Here is an 18,497-nt window from a genome sequence, read left to right as displayed (position 1 = left end):
TGCTAGTGTTTTAAAAGTCTTTTGTAAAGTCTTTTACTAGAATGCTTCTATGGAAGGGATAAATCTTTAAACATCGAATCAGTTGACTTTGTAGATCATGTAGTCATCATCAAGCTAAGTAGAAGATAAAAATAAGGAGGCTGGGGGGTTGGGGATGCTTATACAGGAAGGTAATATTGTTAGTTACTTTAAAATTAATCTGATTCCAGGTTTCACAAGAGGGGATTAAATGGATTAGCCCAAACACTGTAATGACTCAAAGGTTTGTAACCAGGACTTCTGACTTAGGGAGTTAAATGTCTCAGCAGTTTTACATTTCAATTTAATTACAAAAAAATGACATGCTATTTCCATTCTTTCCCAGGCTTCACACTGAAGCTTCTCTTTTACCCTTTTCACACATATGGAAATCTCCTGAAAAACTCCAGAGATTTGGCTACCCAGAGGGACTTTAGGCTATGTGTGAACGCAAACAGTTGCATTTTTCGCTCAGACTTTACCCGGAGTTTCTCCGGCCAGACCTTTAGTATTTTTTCCGCAGAGAGTCCGAGTGAGCTGATATCTGAATTCGGCCGAATATACTCCGGAGATTTCAACTCGAGCCAATGGGAAGAGAATGATGTTTATATACAGTGACTGCCTAAAGTGTCTGAACGTGACCACTACGATCTCCGTGCCCGTAATTAAACGGCTGCATTCTGTTTTCTGTTCGTCAGTATGTTGTTCTCCTCTCTTTTGTGAATGTTGTCGTTCCATTGGATTACACATAGCATTGATATAAAGGCAAATATTCTCATTATAACGTCGTGTAGCGGACTCTGTTGCTTAGGCCGCTACTTCCGCGTTGTTTTTTTACGTCACATCTTACCTCAGGAAATCCCCCGACCCCCCTCCCCTCTGACAGGTAAAGTTCCCCGCTGTGAGGAGCATATGTGAACGGCTAGGTCGGGAGAATCTCCAGAGCAGTCCTCCTGTAATTATCTAGATATTATCCGGAGTGTATATTTGAAAACGTGCATATTTGATGACTTTAGGTTTGTCATTTTTGTTAATGCCTATCAGAGAAACATGTTGTTCCCTATCACATGAATATAACAAAATAACATGTAGATTTAAACCCATTAGCCCAGCGATAAATATAGGAAATGTTCCAATTAAATATCTTGTTTGTAGCTCTCTGACTAGATACACAGTATTCACTAGTCTACTCCTCAGCAGAAGCATTAGACATGTCTGATTGAGATTCCCATCCTATCCCCTCTTACTGCTGGTTCTGCTTAAGATAAGATATGTTTTTACTGGTCAGTAAGTGACAGCATTTTTAAACCAAATTTATTAACTTTTTAACTTCATTTCTAGCAAGAAAATATTTTTGGAAATAAGAAAAACAATGTATCCTACACAGCATGTTCACTTCACTTCACTCATCAACTTCAACTTACTTTATTTGTCTTATCATAAACAATTCTGTGCACAGTTGGTAAGAAAAACAATCAGCTCTGTCTGCTGTCCTAAATCATGCACCTTTGTACAATAAAGTCATCCTTCAAACTTTGATAATTAGAGGAAATGAGAGAACATTTTTAGTCACAACACTTGCTCTTGTGCTTTTACCCTGCCTCTAAAGCAAAACCTTAATACCTATTATTTTTTTGTAAGAACTAATGACGTTTTTTTTTTGTCTCTCCAGCTTAACAAACTAATTGACAGTTTTTTTTTGGGAGGATAGCCCAGATGGAAAAATAAGTACACCCTTAAAGACCCAACTCCCTTGCTCATTCCCTTAGCTTTAAGTCCCTTATTAATTAAACTTTCACCAAGTCAGGATTTTTTATTAAAATGATAAAGTCTGCTGTACCGTAAAACAGAACTAGCCTATTGTCTCTGAAGCTAAAATTTTATTTCTATAAATAAAAGAGGCTTTTTAATACCATCATTTGCAGCAGAGGGACTGGGACCAAAGGATCCACACAGTACAGTAATTAGAGAGATTTTCATCCCCAACCACACTAAAATTGGTCAGCTTTAACCAATACCTTCTGTTCCAACTGAGTAAATACTCTGAGAGTGTTCATTTAAGCATCATGGGATATTATTTACTGTATGGCAAACAGAGGCAGCACCATCATACTCAGGAGAGACTGTTGAGTAAATATGTGTTATCCATGCTGTGTGTCTAGCCATACATCTGCCATACAATTCAGTCAAATATTGACTGGAGCTTTATGATCAGTCACCCACTTGATCAATTAAATCCCTTTTGTGCCATTCACTATGCAACATTATTTGAAGATCAAAATCATAAGACAGGGATTTGTTTTTGCTTCTCCTTTTCTGCTACTTTTACAAAAAAAAATGTAATTATTATGAAACCCAAATTTTTATAAAAATGCAAAAAAATATATAAAAATGTACAACATGAAAATAACCTTTACACAGATGCAACACAGACAAAAAAGGGGATTAAGTTGATTTTGGTTTGCATATGTTTTTCCATCTGCAAATTAAATTCCAAGTGTATGATGCCCTCAAAATGTAACCAGGGCAGGCTGTTTTTTGTTAACACGCAAGAAGTTGCTTAACCTGTTCACTGATACACAGAGCAGGTAAGGACATCATCATTGAGAAAAGTTCACTCTTTGTCACATTGATGTGTAACCAGGATATTAGAAACAGACGATTTCATACTGCAATACCTAGACCACTCAAGTACATACTCAAGATAATGCTTAATTGGATTAAATCTTATAAAAGTTGTTTTGTTAATTTAAGTATTTTCCTTTTTTCAGGCCTTATTTTTCTTGAACCACTGTGCTGATAAATGTTTGACTGATTAGCATCAAACACAGCAGCGCTGGGCTTCTTTAGTGCATTATAGTTCTCTAAATGTATTAAGCTGCTTCAACCAAATCTGAAGTGAAAACAGGGAAACTGCCTTGGGGGATCATTGTAAAAGATCTCACGAGACTTAGTGTGAGTGTGGATATGTGTAAAGAAGGTGGAGGAGGTTAACATTACATCAAAACATGTGCAACCGGTTGTGTACATAGAAAACCAGTGTGATGCTTGTCTCTTATGATGTGAAAAGAGGGCGACATTTCAACAGATACACGCAGCTTTAAGCTTTTTCCTTCCAAAGCCACTGCTATACAGGCAGCAAATCAGCGTCAATTAAGAACCTTTTAAACTTACAAGTCAAGCATCACTTGTTGTGCTGTCCATAATGGCGTTTTATGGATATGAAGTTCTAATAGCTGTATCAGTCTTGTGATGAATGTTAAACTTTAGAGGAAATGTGTCCTGGTAAAGAATTGTGCTGAAAGCTTAGTAGATCATTTGATGCATTTAGTTTTTCAGGGACGCAAAGAAAAGAAAGGATACAAAAGGCTTTGGGGGACTAACATTTGAACCAGTTCTATCATTTCATGAGAATCACACTTTCTTATTCTGAGTAATAAACAATTCAGCCCTGTTTCCCAAATTTTTTGTGTCAGTTTTCTGTTTTCCGCTAACGAGATGTCACTAATATGTACTGGAATGCTGTGTGAATAGGCAATTTGATGGGCCACGAAGAACTTAATGATGTATACCAAATGTGGGGGGACAGCTTCTAAGCGCAGATTTTTGTAGACAAACATAGCTGTTGACAACATTTTCCACCCAGTGTACTGTTTCTGTCAGGCTGAACATTTGAAATTAAGAACAAAATGTTTCCAAGGTATCACAACTGTTAACAAATCAAGACTTATTAGCATTTTGCCTCAATTGGTCAAATTGTTTGGACACATTCTGAAAAAAATGTCACTTAGTGAGAAAGAAATCATAACACAAAGGAAAACAGAATTCCTTGCATGCATGTGGAGAAAAAACATGTCTGACTGTGCACCTGAGTTACTTTTATCTAATTTAAGAAAACATAAATCAAATATTGCATGTTTTCCATTTACATAAAGAGACTCCTATTGTGATGTGAATTTTGTTGTATTGTTCCTCTGTGCACATGCCACTGTGTCTTCCTGTAAGCAGACCCAGTCATCTTTAAACGGCTCCATTTAAAATGCAATTTGATTATCTGCCAAATTGCTACCAAGTCTTTCCCTCTGCAGCTTGGGGATGGGGGTAAAAAAATTTAATTAGCATTTGTGCATAAAAGAGAGGTCTTTGTTGCATTTTGAACACAGCATCCCAGAATGACCACCACTTTCAAAGAGTCATCACCCAAACGATTTGAAACTAATAGATCCAAAGGGAGAGGAGCAGTCCTGGCACAGAGGGGTGGGGAATATCACAGAGGTTTTCAGTGGCACTGACATAAACCCACAGGACATGGCATGTTTAAATAATCCAAAACTTTTCTTTAATCATAGTTTAGAAAATTGGCTGAGATTCTCAGCAGGAGACATCTGCTCTGCCCCATAGCCATTTAATGAGATTCACTGAGGGTTTCCCTTAAAATATTTACACTGTCCCATGGCACAGCAATATTGTCCTAGAATGGGTAGATAAGAGCCAAGGAGGTGTGTTGAAGTTCTTCTAATCAATTTGCTAATTACTGGAGCGGCTATAGGAGTAGCGCGAAGAGTCCCTTCTGGCAAGCTGTATTCTAATAAACGCTGAAAATTTTATTTACTCCCTTAGCCAAGAAGAGTTCTGAAGTGGGATTACAGCAGAGGGCTGATTGAGACAGAGCTGTGTTGTGGTCGAGGTCGCAGTCAAAGGAGCAAGGAGAGTTCTCCAAACATAAAAAGATCTCTCAGGACTTTCACCTTTGCATCTGCTCAGGCAATGGAGATGGCAGACTCACAGACTTGGCACATAAACACCTGACTGCTCTAGCAACATATCAACAAATATTAATGAGTCTTCTGGTTCCTGCATAATAAAACAGGTAAGTGACAATTAACGAACATTTAATGCACTATAAAAACCGCACAACTGACTCAAAAAGCAAAAAAAGCATGCATATGGTGCATCCAAAGAAATACTGAAATAAGACCATACAATCACTTGATTACTTTAAACATACGAAATAAAGAGTTTTATCCTAATGGGAGCAAAGGGCAGCAGTCCAAGAGATTTTGCCAGACGCTTGGGTTGTGTGTTTGAAGCCGCCCTTGCGCCCCCTTGCACAGGCTGACCCTACCTCCCAACCTCTGTGACTCAGGGCAACCCTGAACCTGTCATAAGACACAACCCACATCTTCTTAAGGGTTGGGGGCTAAATCTGCTGCATCTCTTCACAGCCACATTATCTCTAGGACTCCTTCCCTCTCAGGGGCCTGTAGCCAATGGCATGTTGCCTTTGTCAAGACCGGTCAAAGGTCGGTATAAACTGAGAGCTTAGGGGGCATTACCATAAACGAATCACAAGACACTATGGCAGATGTACAGTAAAGCACAGAGAGAGCAACTTACAAACTTGGTATGAGGACTGTTCCAGTGATTCCAGTGATATTGTCTGCAACCAGCATAACCAAAGGTCCAGCAGTTATAGACTGTACTCTAAGGTTATGCTTTCAAATGTTAGGTTAACAGGCCGGGTTTATTAATGTAGTACTATATTGATTGATGGCTGCTCAGGGAAATGATTTTTTCACCTTTAGTAAAACAACTCAATCTAATCAGTGCCTTATGTCGTGTGTGTGTGTGTGTGTGTAGGGTGACTACTTGTTTTATGACACATAAAAGTTATCAAAATCTTTGTAGCCTGATGCTACAAATAAAAGACAATAAAAGAGAAAAAAAGAAAATCCTGCTCAGTGTTTCCCATCTATTTAATGTCACTGTGTTCACTTCACAGATCATTCCCTAACTCCCATAGTCTCACTGGAAGTCCCTCCAGTGTAACTGAGCACATGGATCTTAGTACAATCCAACTGAGAATTGAGGCAAAAACAAAAACACAAAAATCCTGTTGCTGTGACATTTTGTTCCCTCTCACCTCAACGCACGCCAGTCACAATGGACCGGTGTGTGGGGGATCTGTGTTCAAATCACCATGGTGATTGCTCTCTACCTCCCAAGGCTCTCTGGAGGGGGTTGGAGGGCTGGTGGTGGTGAGGGGGAGGGGGAGGGGGCATCAATGGAGTAGGTTTCCAACCAAGCCCACACCCAAAGGCAGTGAAATTAAGGAAAAAGTGGAGAAACGATGTTACTAAATGTGATGCTGTCTACTCAACAAAAAACATAACAGAGCAACTGACACCTCAGCAATAAACATGTTGACATGTTGAAGCAAACACCTTTCACTCCTTAACCTTAAAGAGCAAAAAATAGAACAAAATGATGCAGGTTCAACAGCAAAGGTCTGAGAACATCTGTCTCCGGGTAAATCATCCTTACATGAATGTAAACAGTCATAAAATAAAGGCACCCTGAGCACGATTTTCCCAAAATCAGGTGTAAACCTTTTTAAAAGTATTCTTTCTCATTCATCCCTCATAATCCAGTGGAAGTTTACAATGTTGTCTTTATCTGCACAGACCCTGGCCTCTGACTGTATTTTAGGGTTTTCTCATCATGTTGCTGTGTTTGGGACATCTGTGTGTCAATCTTGCAGCATAGTACTCACAGCAATAACTTCACAGGTTGGGACTAAATGCGAACATAGTGATCGGACAGCATCGCTGTCTGTCTTATGTGTCGGTCTGTAACAGACGAGACCTTGAAAGGAATTTCTAAACATTGGTGTTTGTGAGTCTGTGAATTTGGCTGTTTGACCTGCAGGTCTGACAGAAGTCGATTGTGACACAAAGTAGGCAGCATGAAGAGTACTGCACGCAAACTATTACTTCTTTGGTGGGTAACTGTTGTGAAACAACATATAACAATGTCTTATGGGGGGCAGATGGCCTAGAGGTTAGGTCGTGCCCCATGTATGGAGGCTGTAGTGTACAACATAGAACTAGAATCAAAGGGCCTGTCTTGGACTGTCACTGAAAAATTGTTTAGTACGGAGTAAAATTAATTTTGATAATGTTGTCATGTGAAAAATCATTCATCAATTTTAATTTTTTTAATAACTGAAGCAAGTGCATGAAACAACACAGGTGGACGTCAGTGATAAAACCAGCTTGATTTCACTGTTTCCAATGGATGTCCTAACTAGGGATGTGTAACTATATCATCACATCTGATACCTACTGGGCCGAATCACAACACAGATATCAGTGCTTAATTTCGGTACAACTCAACTTGGGGTTATGTGTCTTGCCCAAGGACACATCGGATATATACGAACCCCCAACCTTACGGTTCAGACGACCAACTCTACCACTGAGACACAGCCGCCCCTCTCCAGTTTTTATGTCTTTGGGATGAATTTATTGTGAAGATGCAATATCAGGAAAGGAGGTGTTTTCAGCAGCAGCATCTTAACACATAGAAGAGAAACGCAACTTCAAAGCACACAGATTCAGTTTGGAGCCACAAAAACACACAGTGATTTACAGAGGTGGGGGACTTGAGTCACATGACTTGACTTGACTTAGACTTGAGACAGATGACTTGAAATGAATTTACTTTTAGGACTTAAATTTAGCATTTTTCGAGAAGCAAGGATTTTATTTATTTATTAAATAAATAAACCCTTTTGGGGAGGGGGGGGCATGATAAGTGCAATGTGGAGGAGCGCACGCAGCATACCAGCAGCAGAGGCTAGGCCAATGCAACAGGCACTCAGGGCGCGATCACACTGGCAATACGTACCGTGCCTATAAGCACTCTTCACCCCTAAAGTCCATTTCGTTTGACCAGTGTGATCGCTGCACCTGGCACGCTTCGGAGAGGTGTGCTTCGGCACGGTACAGTTCATGCACGAGCACAGGCACGCAGGTACACAACGCTGACAGCCTTCATTATCATTATGGAGAAATCCGGGAGTGTTCTGTCTGTATTTGACTAACATGACTCAAAAAATCCACAATGTAGCTTTTAAGTTCTCTGTGTTGTTCTCCGATGTGCGGACGAGGACCCGATTTTTATTTATTTATTCATGGCTGTATCTGATTAAAATGACTCAAAACAAGACACAAAGTCAGTAAAACAGCTGTCATGTTCTCAGTGTTCTCTAATGTGCAGACACGGACTCACTGCGTGTCGAGTCCGCCTGTTTGTAAAATGAGCACTCTTCATAATAACATAAAGCTGTGTATGTGCTGTATTACAACATTATGTCCAAGAGGTAACCCTACTTGTATGTGTGTTTTGTATTTACAATAATTTAGGATTATTGCATTCTATTGGCAATGTTTTTAGAGGCTTTAGCATCCGATTTAAAGTCAGGAAAATAATGCTACAAATGTACAAATAAACGAATAAGGTACAATAGATATTTACATCATAATGGGCAACCGCTTGTTCACTTTAACCTTTTTTTTACTGCTTTGAATTACTGTTTTACCTGGTCGCACCTCCTGACAACATAAGTTATAATGACAGGAAAAATGCTGAATAAATTGTAAGTAACCTATTATTATAATCTCTGAAATTGAAGTACAAGAAACAGAAGGGTATCAGGTGTAGCACATTATTAAGCTAATATTAATAAAAACAACTTAAAGATGACAGCTGTCTAAACTGACGGAAATGTGGAAACTGGGAATTTTGTATGACTTGACTTGTGACTTGCTTGACCCGAGCAATGACTTTCTCACCGCAGTGACTTGCGACTGGCTTGAGACTTGAAGGTTGAGACTTGAGACTTGCTTGTTTGTGACTTGTACATTTGTGACTTACTCCCATGTCTGGTGATTTATAAAAAATATTTCATATAAGCCATAGAATAGTTTTTTATATGATCATATGTAAGATTTTTTACAAAAGTTAAATTTTATCTAATTTTAAAGGGAAACTTTAAAACGGGAGTTTTGTTGTGTTGCACAGGAGAGGCGTGGACAGTTTTCTTAACTGTGTGCATGGATTTGCATTGAAAGTCCATGCAAACACTTTACAAATCTGCGTGCTCAGTAAGGTCCGAACGTTTTCAAGCACATAAGCTCTCTCTATCTATCTCTATCTCTATCGTCCAATATGTATTCTGGAGCCAAATCAGACTTAACAGATTTTTTAAAATGCACTGTCTTGCCCTTTTGGTGGCAAAAAGCTAAAAAAGAGGTAAATCCTGAGGGTGTTGCGATAAAACCACATACCGTGCTATTGAGCCACCCTGGATCACCATAAGGAAAATTCCTTCACCGCAACAGCCCTACTGTTTTGTCCACATAAAGATGATGAGCAAGGAGGGGAGGAGAAACTTTTTCAGGGTTTGTTTTGATGCCAGAATTGAAAAATGTGAAATTGATTTAAGCCCTGGTAATATTTTGATAGTGTTTTCAAAGTAATATTTACCGATTTTCTAAACAGATTATTTATTCAAGTCATACAGAGGTGGAATTGTTTTCCTGATTACTGGAAGATAAGAGTGACATCTCTTATAAACACTGTGCCACAGTGACCACCAGCTGATTGCAATGTGCCGACCATTTGGAATTATTTGTTTAAGCCAAGAGAGAAAAAAAGGGAGAAGTAGAAATCGCGCCAATCTAATACAAGGGTCTCAATGGCATTAAATAGCACCACCCCATGTGGCAATTAGCGCTGGTCTTTGTGGATAAGATGGTATTTTTAGTATGCTGCTTACCTTCATTGGAAGGGGGACATTTTGCACTGATAATTCCTTATTAACATTGATGCAAATGAGTCAGGTAAACCAATGATGCTATCTGCTTGTCAATGCATATGCCGTGCAGTTTTTGCGTATTTAAACAGTTGGGTGTGCTTCGTGGATTCTAGGCTTTCTTCTTCTTTCATTTGCACAGGTTTAGCGCCAGCAAAAGTAGTGATTTTATGGATATGGCCCTTAGCCTGTTTTTGACAGAAAATGGTGCTGTTGCATCTTGTGCAGGGCTAAATATTGTTCATATGTGTACATAGTTTGATGGTTCTCAATATTCATGAATGAATTGATCACGTTAAATCATACCCTTTAATCTACTCTACTGTGATTGGCTGAATAGGAAGGAGACATCTGATAGGCTTCAGACAATTCCTAACTGAAAAAAATGCATTTGTGAATCGAATCGTGGCAGGGGAGTCTTAAAAATCCCACACACAAATGCAGTGAAGTTAACATTTTACAAACGGTTTGTAAATGCAGATTGAACCGTTTGTATTGTAGTGAATATTCTCTTTTGTAAAGTTATTTAAGCTACTGCTGAAGACATCATATTTACTGATATTGGTCTTTCATAATAAAATGGGACTTTATTGTCAAGTATTTGTCGGATATAGTCTGTGTTTATCCACAAACTTGCCGAGCTCTAGCATAGCAACAATAAACAACAGTTTTTCAATGACAATGGGAGTTACAGTATTTACAGTCGCTCCTGTGACTACAAGTCAAAGCCACAGCCCACTTCTTTTAATTTTCTTGGATTGATGACAAGCAAGACATCAGTTGAAACACACCTTTAGCAGGTAGAAAATCCGTGCTGTGCTTCCCCAAGTGACACTGAGTAAAGCCATTCCAGCACATAGCCCCAGACGGACCAAAAGATAAATACTGCAACCGAGCATACCCATTAATGTTTATGTTATTTGTTTACTGCCCACCCAACATGAGGAGGGGGCAGTGCCCTTTGGTCACTGAGCATATAGGGACGCCGCTGCTCTTTTTCACAAATGACTCTGTGAAGGTTTTTTTTTTATTTACTTGCCATAGTAGCCAGTAGGTTGAGCAAATTCACCTGACACTGCACATTTGCCATTTGAGGCGTGGCTTGAGCTAAATTCAAAAACTTACATGCATAGAATCCCTCTAGTTCTGGTGTCGTCCTGGGAAGGATTGATGTTTGTCTGAGGCATGTTTTGCATGCCCCCAGGACAATAGGAAAACCTGAGTCTCGGCCCCTGATACAGTGCAACTATTTTAAACAAGATGAACAGTTATGTTGACTGATTTCATTAATTTCATTATTTTGATGCACAAACAGAACAGTAAAAGGCTTTCTATTAATAAACTTTTTAGATTAAAGGCTCACACAACTTTTTTTGTTGTATTCTGTTGTTTAGACAGAAACCTAAATCAAGCTAATTGTGCCAAAGTGTATTGCAATGTTTTATGTTATAATTCAATTGACTAAAAACAGAAGTGCATAGTTTGGTATAAAGTAAATGCTCTCTTTTTCTATGTTTTGAAACAAGGAATAACTTGAATCAAACTTTGAGATTCCAATACAATGAGGCACCTAGTTAACGCTTCCTAATAAATGAGCGACACATTTTTAAGTATAACGTTGAGAAATTATCTGTGCTGAGAAAATAAAATGTATGTTTCATTGAAGTACAGACTTTTTATGGTGCTGATATACAGAATATTTTTATATTTTATAGTTTTGCACTCAAGTTTCATTATAACCTAGATGCCGCTGATTACATTAGAGAACACAAGCAATGTAACAAACGCAAAAACGACTGTACTAATTATCAGAAGTACAAAATCTTCCTCTGCTGTGGTTTCACTGTGGACTAAGATTAATGTGCCAGACTTGTCTCACATCTGATTTGATTAATGAACAAGAGTACTGTTATATTACTAACGCTGTAGAGTGCACAAGTTGACACTGGGTGACAACACTGAACTGTGAGCTTAATACAGAATATAAAATAATACTGCATTGAATTTCCATTAAAGCGACGTGGTTGATCAACCACTACAAGTGGCTGGCAATTTGTCAAATGAGTTAATTGGTCACCAGTTCATCCAATTCATCTTAATGCTTGTTTTTGGACCACACCCAAAGAACAGTGAATTAGGCATGCACAGCAGCCAACAGTTACTTTGAGTATAAGACTGAATCCCTTGTGGTTAACAGTGCCAAAGTCAAACAAGTCCCTTTTAGAATTGAGCTTTGTTCCCTTTACCTGTCATTTTAGAGTTCTTCTTCTAAATTGTTACAGCCTACACCGGGTCTTATAGCCAAATACGACTGTTTCCAGTTTGAAGTGTTTACTTTATAAATGCCAGGTGGCGCAAGCACTGAAAAGCAACCGGCTGGGGGAGAGGGCCTGACCTTTATACAGTGTCTAAACGTCCTCACTTTCTCCTTGAACATCTATCCTTAACTGTGCTCTTCTGGTCCCCTCCCTGTCCCAAAGTGGCCAGCTGGGAACGTTGCACATGTGCTGACGTCCCTACTAACCTTGGCCAGTGTAAGGATTACCGTGCATTTACACTCAATGCTCCTTCTTTCCTTAAGACTTATTAAGAATGATAATGAGCTCGGAAAGGGGCAGCATGTCCCTTTTTCAACTCTGTGAAAGCTCTTCTCTCTCTTTCTTGCCGTTCACTCATCCTACAACTCTCTCCAATCTTTTCTCTACCTTTTCTGCTGTCTCTCTTCCTATCACTCCCTCCTGGTCCATGCATCTCCCTCCCTCTTTTCTCTCTTTGCTCTCTCTCTCTCTCTCTCTCTCTCTCTCTCTCTCTATCGTATTGAAAGGACCCAGGACAAATTACTAAAAAGGCCATTTTCATCTTTGAACTGCAGGATTTAATCGATACTTATTTCATGCCTTCAAAATCAACCCTATATTACTGTTGTCTGTGTGATTTGTTTATTTTGCTCTAGAATATTCCTTCAGTCGAAGGGGGGAAATACACGGGATGCAATTCACCTTGAACCTCCATTATATTGGATTTCTCTACTGGCTGATCAAGCATGCAAAAAGGACATTTCCTTAGCACTAAAATAAAAACAATAATGATGATTAAAAAAACATGTGTGGTATTTGTGGCGGCATAACAGTACGTGTTAAAGGCAGTATATTTTTACAAGGCAAAACAATATGGCATTCGTAGTGAGAGTATGTATACAAAATCATTACAGGGAGGGCAATTGATAAAGCTTATGTGTTGGGAAACAAAAGTAATGGCTCCTGAAGCCCGACGAATGCAGCCAAGGTCAAAAAGAAAAGGCATACACATTGGTTTAATTTTATACACCCCTTGACAGATGCAGATGGGTACTTATGTGACATGAGGCATTTCACTGACTGATAGGACTGCAGAAAATATGAATGTTTGAGGCCTCACAAACTGATCAAGCAATGAGATTCAATACTTGTAGTGTGAACCAGGGGCACAACACTACAGGCAACATTTCAAGTGCCGTTTTAAAGAGAGACATGAGATCCAATCAAAAGGCCTAGAGGAACACATCCATAAACACTGAACTAAATACACAAACCAAATTGCTATTAAAACAGCACAAATGGACGATTAGCATCTCAGCTTTCCTCAGCTAAGGAGCATTACCCAGCTCTACTTTCACCTTTAGTGACAATGAAACATTTTGTGAGATGGGAAGCAAAGGGTGAGTGAAAGAGAGGTAGAGAGAGATGGGCAGTATGTTTGACAGATGGATATTGCAGCGTCTCATCAATGCCGAGAGATGAGAACATATACCACCAGTCTGCCAGTGAAGGCTGGCTAGTGTCCAGCTGTACAGATAGACCTCCGGACAGTAGACACATTCGTTCCAGACATACTGTACACATAAGGAGCATAGCGGATGAGGAGTCTGAAACCTCTTGATCTGATCACATTACACTTTTCTTTGGGCACAAAAAGTGCATGCAAAAGACAGCAGTGCACGGAGGGGAGATATTGTACCCTGCAGTGTTACCTGCTGTTCGTAATTACTTTTGGTGACCTCATAAAACAAGAGACACCAGGTAAACTTACCTATAGTCTGGCTAATGCTTGCTATTCAAATCACACAAAATGGAAACTGATTTTGTGTCTTAACATGTGTTTTTAAGCTCACCTGTTTAAGTGTCAGGTGTGTGCTTGTTTTGCATGCATGAATACATCTGCAACAGTTAGGCTGAACAGCTGCTACATTATGAGGTTATTATGGGAACTACCTTAAAGCACATTTTGTGCATAATGCATCTTTTTCGGGTTATAAAATTATTTTATCTACATCTAATTTGTAAGACAAAAAATAAGGCATCAAAACAGGTCATCAAAACAGTCACATAAAAAATATGTCCTGTTTACCTTTAGTTGTACTTGCAGTGGCATTTTCTACATGGAAGGCGGCTTTCCATGAATGATCTGTTTAACCAAAGACAGCAGAGAGAGAGAGAGAAAAAGGATAATTAATTACTTTTGTGAGCTATTGCACGGCAGAGACAATAAACCTGCCTGGTCGCCATGGATATGACATATTTGCTCCGAAAACAACACAATAATTAGCAAAGGAGAAAGATCCGGTGAGAATATGAGAACTCTGGGTTTAAAGTGCCAGTGATCTATTCCTATTCTCATCTTCATCCCTGAGAATAATAACACAGCGACAAGCATCAGCACTGATATTTATAAATTCACAAGAGAAGACGTGGTGACCCTTTACTTAAGCATGTTGAATTAATTCTCTCTTTATTCTGGTGATTTGTATAGATCACAACTATCCAAACATACAGAATATGTACAGTGTTATTAAACAGAATGATTGTTGTAAAGAACCTGGAAGTCAGAAAAACCCAAACTAACAGCCACTTAAAGCAGGAATTGCAATAAACATCATATAGTGAATAGTGTGTGTGTGTGTGTGTGTGTGTGTGTGTGTGCGTGTGTGTGTGTGTGTGTGTGTGCGCGTGTGTGTGTGTGTGTGTGACACTGAGAGTGTGTACCTCTGTCTGTCTGAAATTGTGGTGTCAGAAGTGTATAACCTGCCAAATAGTTCAAACATTATGTCCAAATGGTCAAGGTTAATAATAATAGCTGATTTATGATTGTTTTTATTATGTTATCTATGCATAACAACACTTTGAACCTTAAAATGATTTTTGATGAAATCCTGTTTTTAGATTTAATTTCAGCTATTATGGGATGGTGCAACCCAAATCATCCTGCTACAGATGCAATTTTAAGTAAAAAAAAAAAAGTTCAAAGCATATAAACACAATCTTCAACTGCAGAACTTCCGTATTTCGTGCTCAGAAAACAGACTTTACCTATAGAAGTTCCTCTATTTACGGTACATGAGACTGGGGAAGGCTACTACCTGTTTAGTGGCAGCCGATGAGTTTCACTCAGTTTTTCATTTTCGCACTTTTGAAGAAGTATTAGAGGACATTATTAACCTGCAGTATAGGTCTGGGCTGCGAAATCAAAAAGCAGCCTACATAGCGTCATATCAGTCCTGTTCTCGGGTTGTCGCTTAGGCTATATGCTTTTGCATTTTGTGGACGATTTGAGTTCGCTTTAGGAGAGCAAAAAGTAAGAACTGAGGCGAAAAGTTGCATCTTTATGTATTAACTTTACCAGCGCTGTTTGAGTTTAGTCGCCTGCAGTTTTTATCCGGTTATATAGCCTCATTTTGACCGTTGTTTGAATTTTCAAAGTTTGGGGAAAGGTTGTTCCTCTCGCCGGCTTTTCCAAAGGTACACTAACAGCGTGAGTCTCTCCAGACCTGTCGCTGCAGTCCGCACTGGTGCTGCCACTGCTGCATCGCGGATAGAAGTCACACCGTGTTTACCCCAAGTCTATATCCCTGTGTCATCTCTCAGTTGTTTTAAAATGCTTGATAGTGCTCGTTTTCTGTGCCAGAGCTTCAGCCAGGATCACTTTGCAGTCGCTTTATGAGGTGAATTATGTATTTGGAAATGAAAGGAGCGTGTACTGTAGTTGAGATGAAAAGAAAAACTCTTACCTCTGCTACTTCGCTGTCGTTTGGTAACTTCCAATTAAAAAGGAGTGTCTTAACGATCGATGGCTTCCGGGCTTTTATTAGTAAAGTTGCCACATTATTTTTTTTTCAGTTTTTCGGGTTTTATTGTAGCATTTTCCAATTTCTTATAGGGCAAGTCGCCCGGAAGATCTGCCCTGGAGACCGGCTCCAAGTGGGAAGAGGAGTCCTTAATTGAATTTCTCGGTTTGCAGGTGTTGCCTGGAAAACCTGGACCGGAGTTCAGTGCTGGGCCCCGTCTCAGCTGACAGCTTGTCAAAACTGTTTGGTGTTTTCATTTCAGAAGAAAACAATGTTAAATATTTGAACAGATAAAGTAAGTTGTAGCTGGAACGCCTAACATTCAAAATTATAGACTGAAGGAGCCATATTGTCCATGTTTGCCCAGGTAATTTGGGTGTTAGGGTAAATACATTTTACCAGCAAAAATGCCTTTTTAACTGCATTAAGTGGGGTTTTCTGCACAATGGGACAAACAAGAATGCTTTCGCCTATCATGTTGTTGGAGGTTAGCTAATGTGAGCATACGACATACCTGTGCTACATACTTTATACATAGCTAGCACTTGGCATTCAGAAGTCTTACCAGTCTTTTGAGCCACCTGCTGTTTGTAACTCATGCCCATTATTTCACGACGGTTTGCTAAATTTTCGTGAGCCAGTTCAAGTGGAAAAAACGTATTTTGGCCTCTTTAATGTTCGACTTTCCAGCACAGTATTTGGTTACTCAGGCTGTGTTTGTATGGTTTGTAGTGCGACGTTGATTTTGCGCGTCTCAAGGTGCCGAGTCAAGCCCCGCCCCCTTACCTAGATCGATTGTACCTCAGAAGCGACAGTAGGCCAAATGTCATATGAAGGCGTTTCTATCATCTGTCATATCTTCAAAAATCTGAAACGTGTTTCCAAGGTGGATTAGTAATTAACCAAGTAAAAGCATTTTACTTGTTTTTTTAGTCTCGTGGGAGTTGTTGTCCTAAGCTATCAAATAATCAAAAGGATAACTCATATTTTACTAACAGGCAGCAGCCTACAAAAAGATCATTGCTTAAGCATTTTCAGATTAATTCCAGACAATGACATGACTATGACAGAAGTGAAAGAAATCCAATGAGATAACAGGATCAGTCTTCCTGCCTAAAAGCTATTAGGAAAGAAGTTAACTAAGATGTGGCAAATGTGGGATAATGAGCCAAACCGAATGAATCACAGATAGGCCTCTTCTATAAAAGTGTTAGTGATACTTTTTAATTCAAAGTAATTGAATAGGCTTACAGACATATGTCATATAGCCTATATAATATATGTAAATGGGCGTCCAGTGGCTCTGCCCTGCTTGTGACCTGGAGTCGAGTGCTGCTGCTGGTCTCTGCCGTTTTTTAAAATGTTTTTTTATTGCCTATTTCAGCCCACTTTTAATTGTCTTGTAAAACAGAAATCAAATGAATTACATTTTAAGTGAATATGTGAAAAAATTAAATCAGTCAGTTTTTAATTGTGATTAAAAAAGTACCACCCATTTCACCTGAATAGGTTTAATTCTAAATTTTGCAATTTTTAACGCTTTCTCTTTATGGTCACTATTTGGGAGACAGAGTTTGATTTTACAACAGCTACGCGCCCAAGAGAGGCTGCACAGTATAATATATGCATATCAATTTTCACGTGAACACTGAATGCTTATTTAAATATATATATTATTTAATTTTAAACATTTATTATCACTGCTTAAAGGTTAAGTTCTAGTTAGGGGTTGTGTTACATGCCTCAGCCTTTAATTATATGCAGGTTATATTATTATTATAGTGTCATAATTGATATTTATGATATAAACATGATGTCCATGTGGCTCAGTTGGTCGTCTCCTAACAAGGGGGTCAGGGGTTCGATCCCCAGCTCCTGCCAGCTACATGTCACCCCAAGCTGGTTGATCTGCTTAGTCTGCAGTGTATATATGTGTATGAATGGTATAAGTTACTTCTGATGGTTACTTTACGAACTAGAAAAGTACTATACAAACTCAGGTCCATTTACCATTCCACTATACATTCACAAAAAAATGGCACTTCAACCATATCTGCATGTGGTGTATGTTCCACAATGGGTCATACTATTTATTTTATTTTTTCCTAAGTCCATTTAAAGTTTTTCTTTCTATTGGCAGAACACTAATGTCCCTTCCTTCTTTGTTTTCTTTCCCCTCACCTCTCCTACACCTAGCACACATCAATAATTTACTGTAAAATATTCTGAGCATGAGACTCCTTGAAGGTATCCCAGGAGCAAAGCCCATAGGAATAGTGGGGCTTTGATAATGTATTTTAAACTTGAACTTTCCTTATCTAAATTCTGCAGTCTTGTGAACTATCGACAAACAGATTATTGCCAATTAGCAGTTTTGTGATGTGTCCTGTTGTACATAATAAAGAATGGGGAGGAATCGATAGCACAGTCAACTAACAAGGTAGATAGTGCTTTAATCTCTTCCATGTGTGGTTTAGGATTCAAAGAATGTGACCTGTACTGCTTCATGTAGCTCCAATACATTTATGATATTGTTAAATGATTGAACATATTGGATGCCCATCACTATCTCTCATTTCATTTATGAAACCTACGCTGTTTTACACCCAAAAATGTTTGTTTTATACAGAATCAAAGTTAGGCACAAGTGATTCATGGCTTTTCTTCCTCCAATCAAAATACATAAAAACGTCTTTAGACAGAGTGATGACTGACTCAAAA

At 38.9% G+C, this 18,497-nt stretch overlaps 1 protein-coding gene across 1 annotated transcript in view; it reads right to left on the bottom strand.

Annotated features, from left to right (window-relative positions):
* casz1 (castor zinc finger 1) overlaps positions 1-14,116 on the bottom strand; it is a 170,982-nt gene extending 156,866 nt beyond the window's left edge. The window contains exon 1 of the mRNA XM_065961737.1: positions 14,063-14,116. The gene's annotated coding sequence lies outside the window, so the exon portion shown is untranslated. The remainder of the gene's footprint in view (positions 1-14,062) is intronic.
* Positions 14,117-18,497: the final 4,381 nt, after the last annotated feature.

The sequence above is a fragment of the Labrus bergylta genome, chromosome 12, assembly GCF_963930695.1.
Source record: "Labrus bergylta chromosome 12, fLabBer1.1, whole genome shotgun sequence".
In the NCBI taxonomy this organism is placed as follows: domain Eukaryota; kingdom Metazoa; phylum Chordata; class Actinopteri; order Labriformes; family Labridae; genus Labrus; species Labrus bergylta.
The sequence above is the reverse complement of the archived record's forward strand: the minus strand, read 5'-3'. Positions and strand labels throughout refer to the sequence as shown.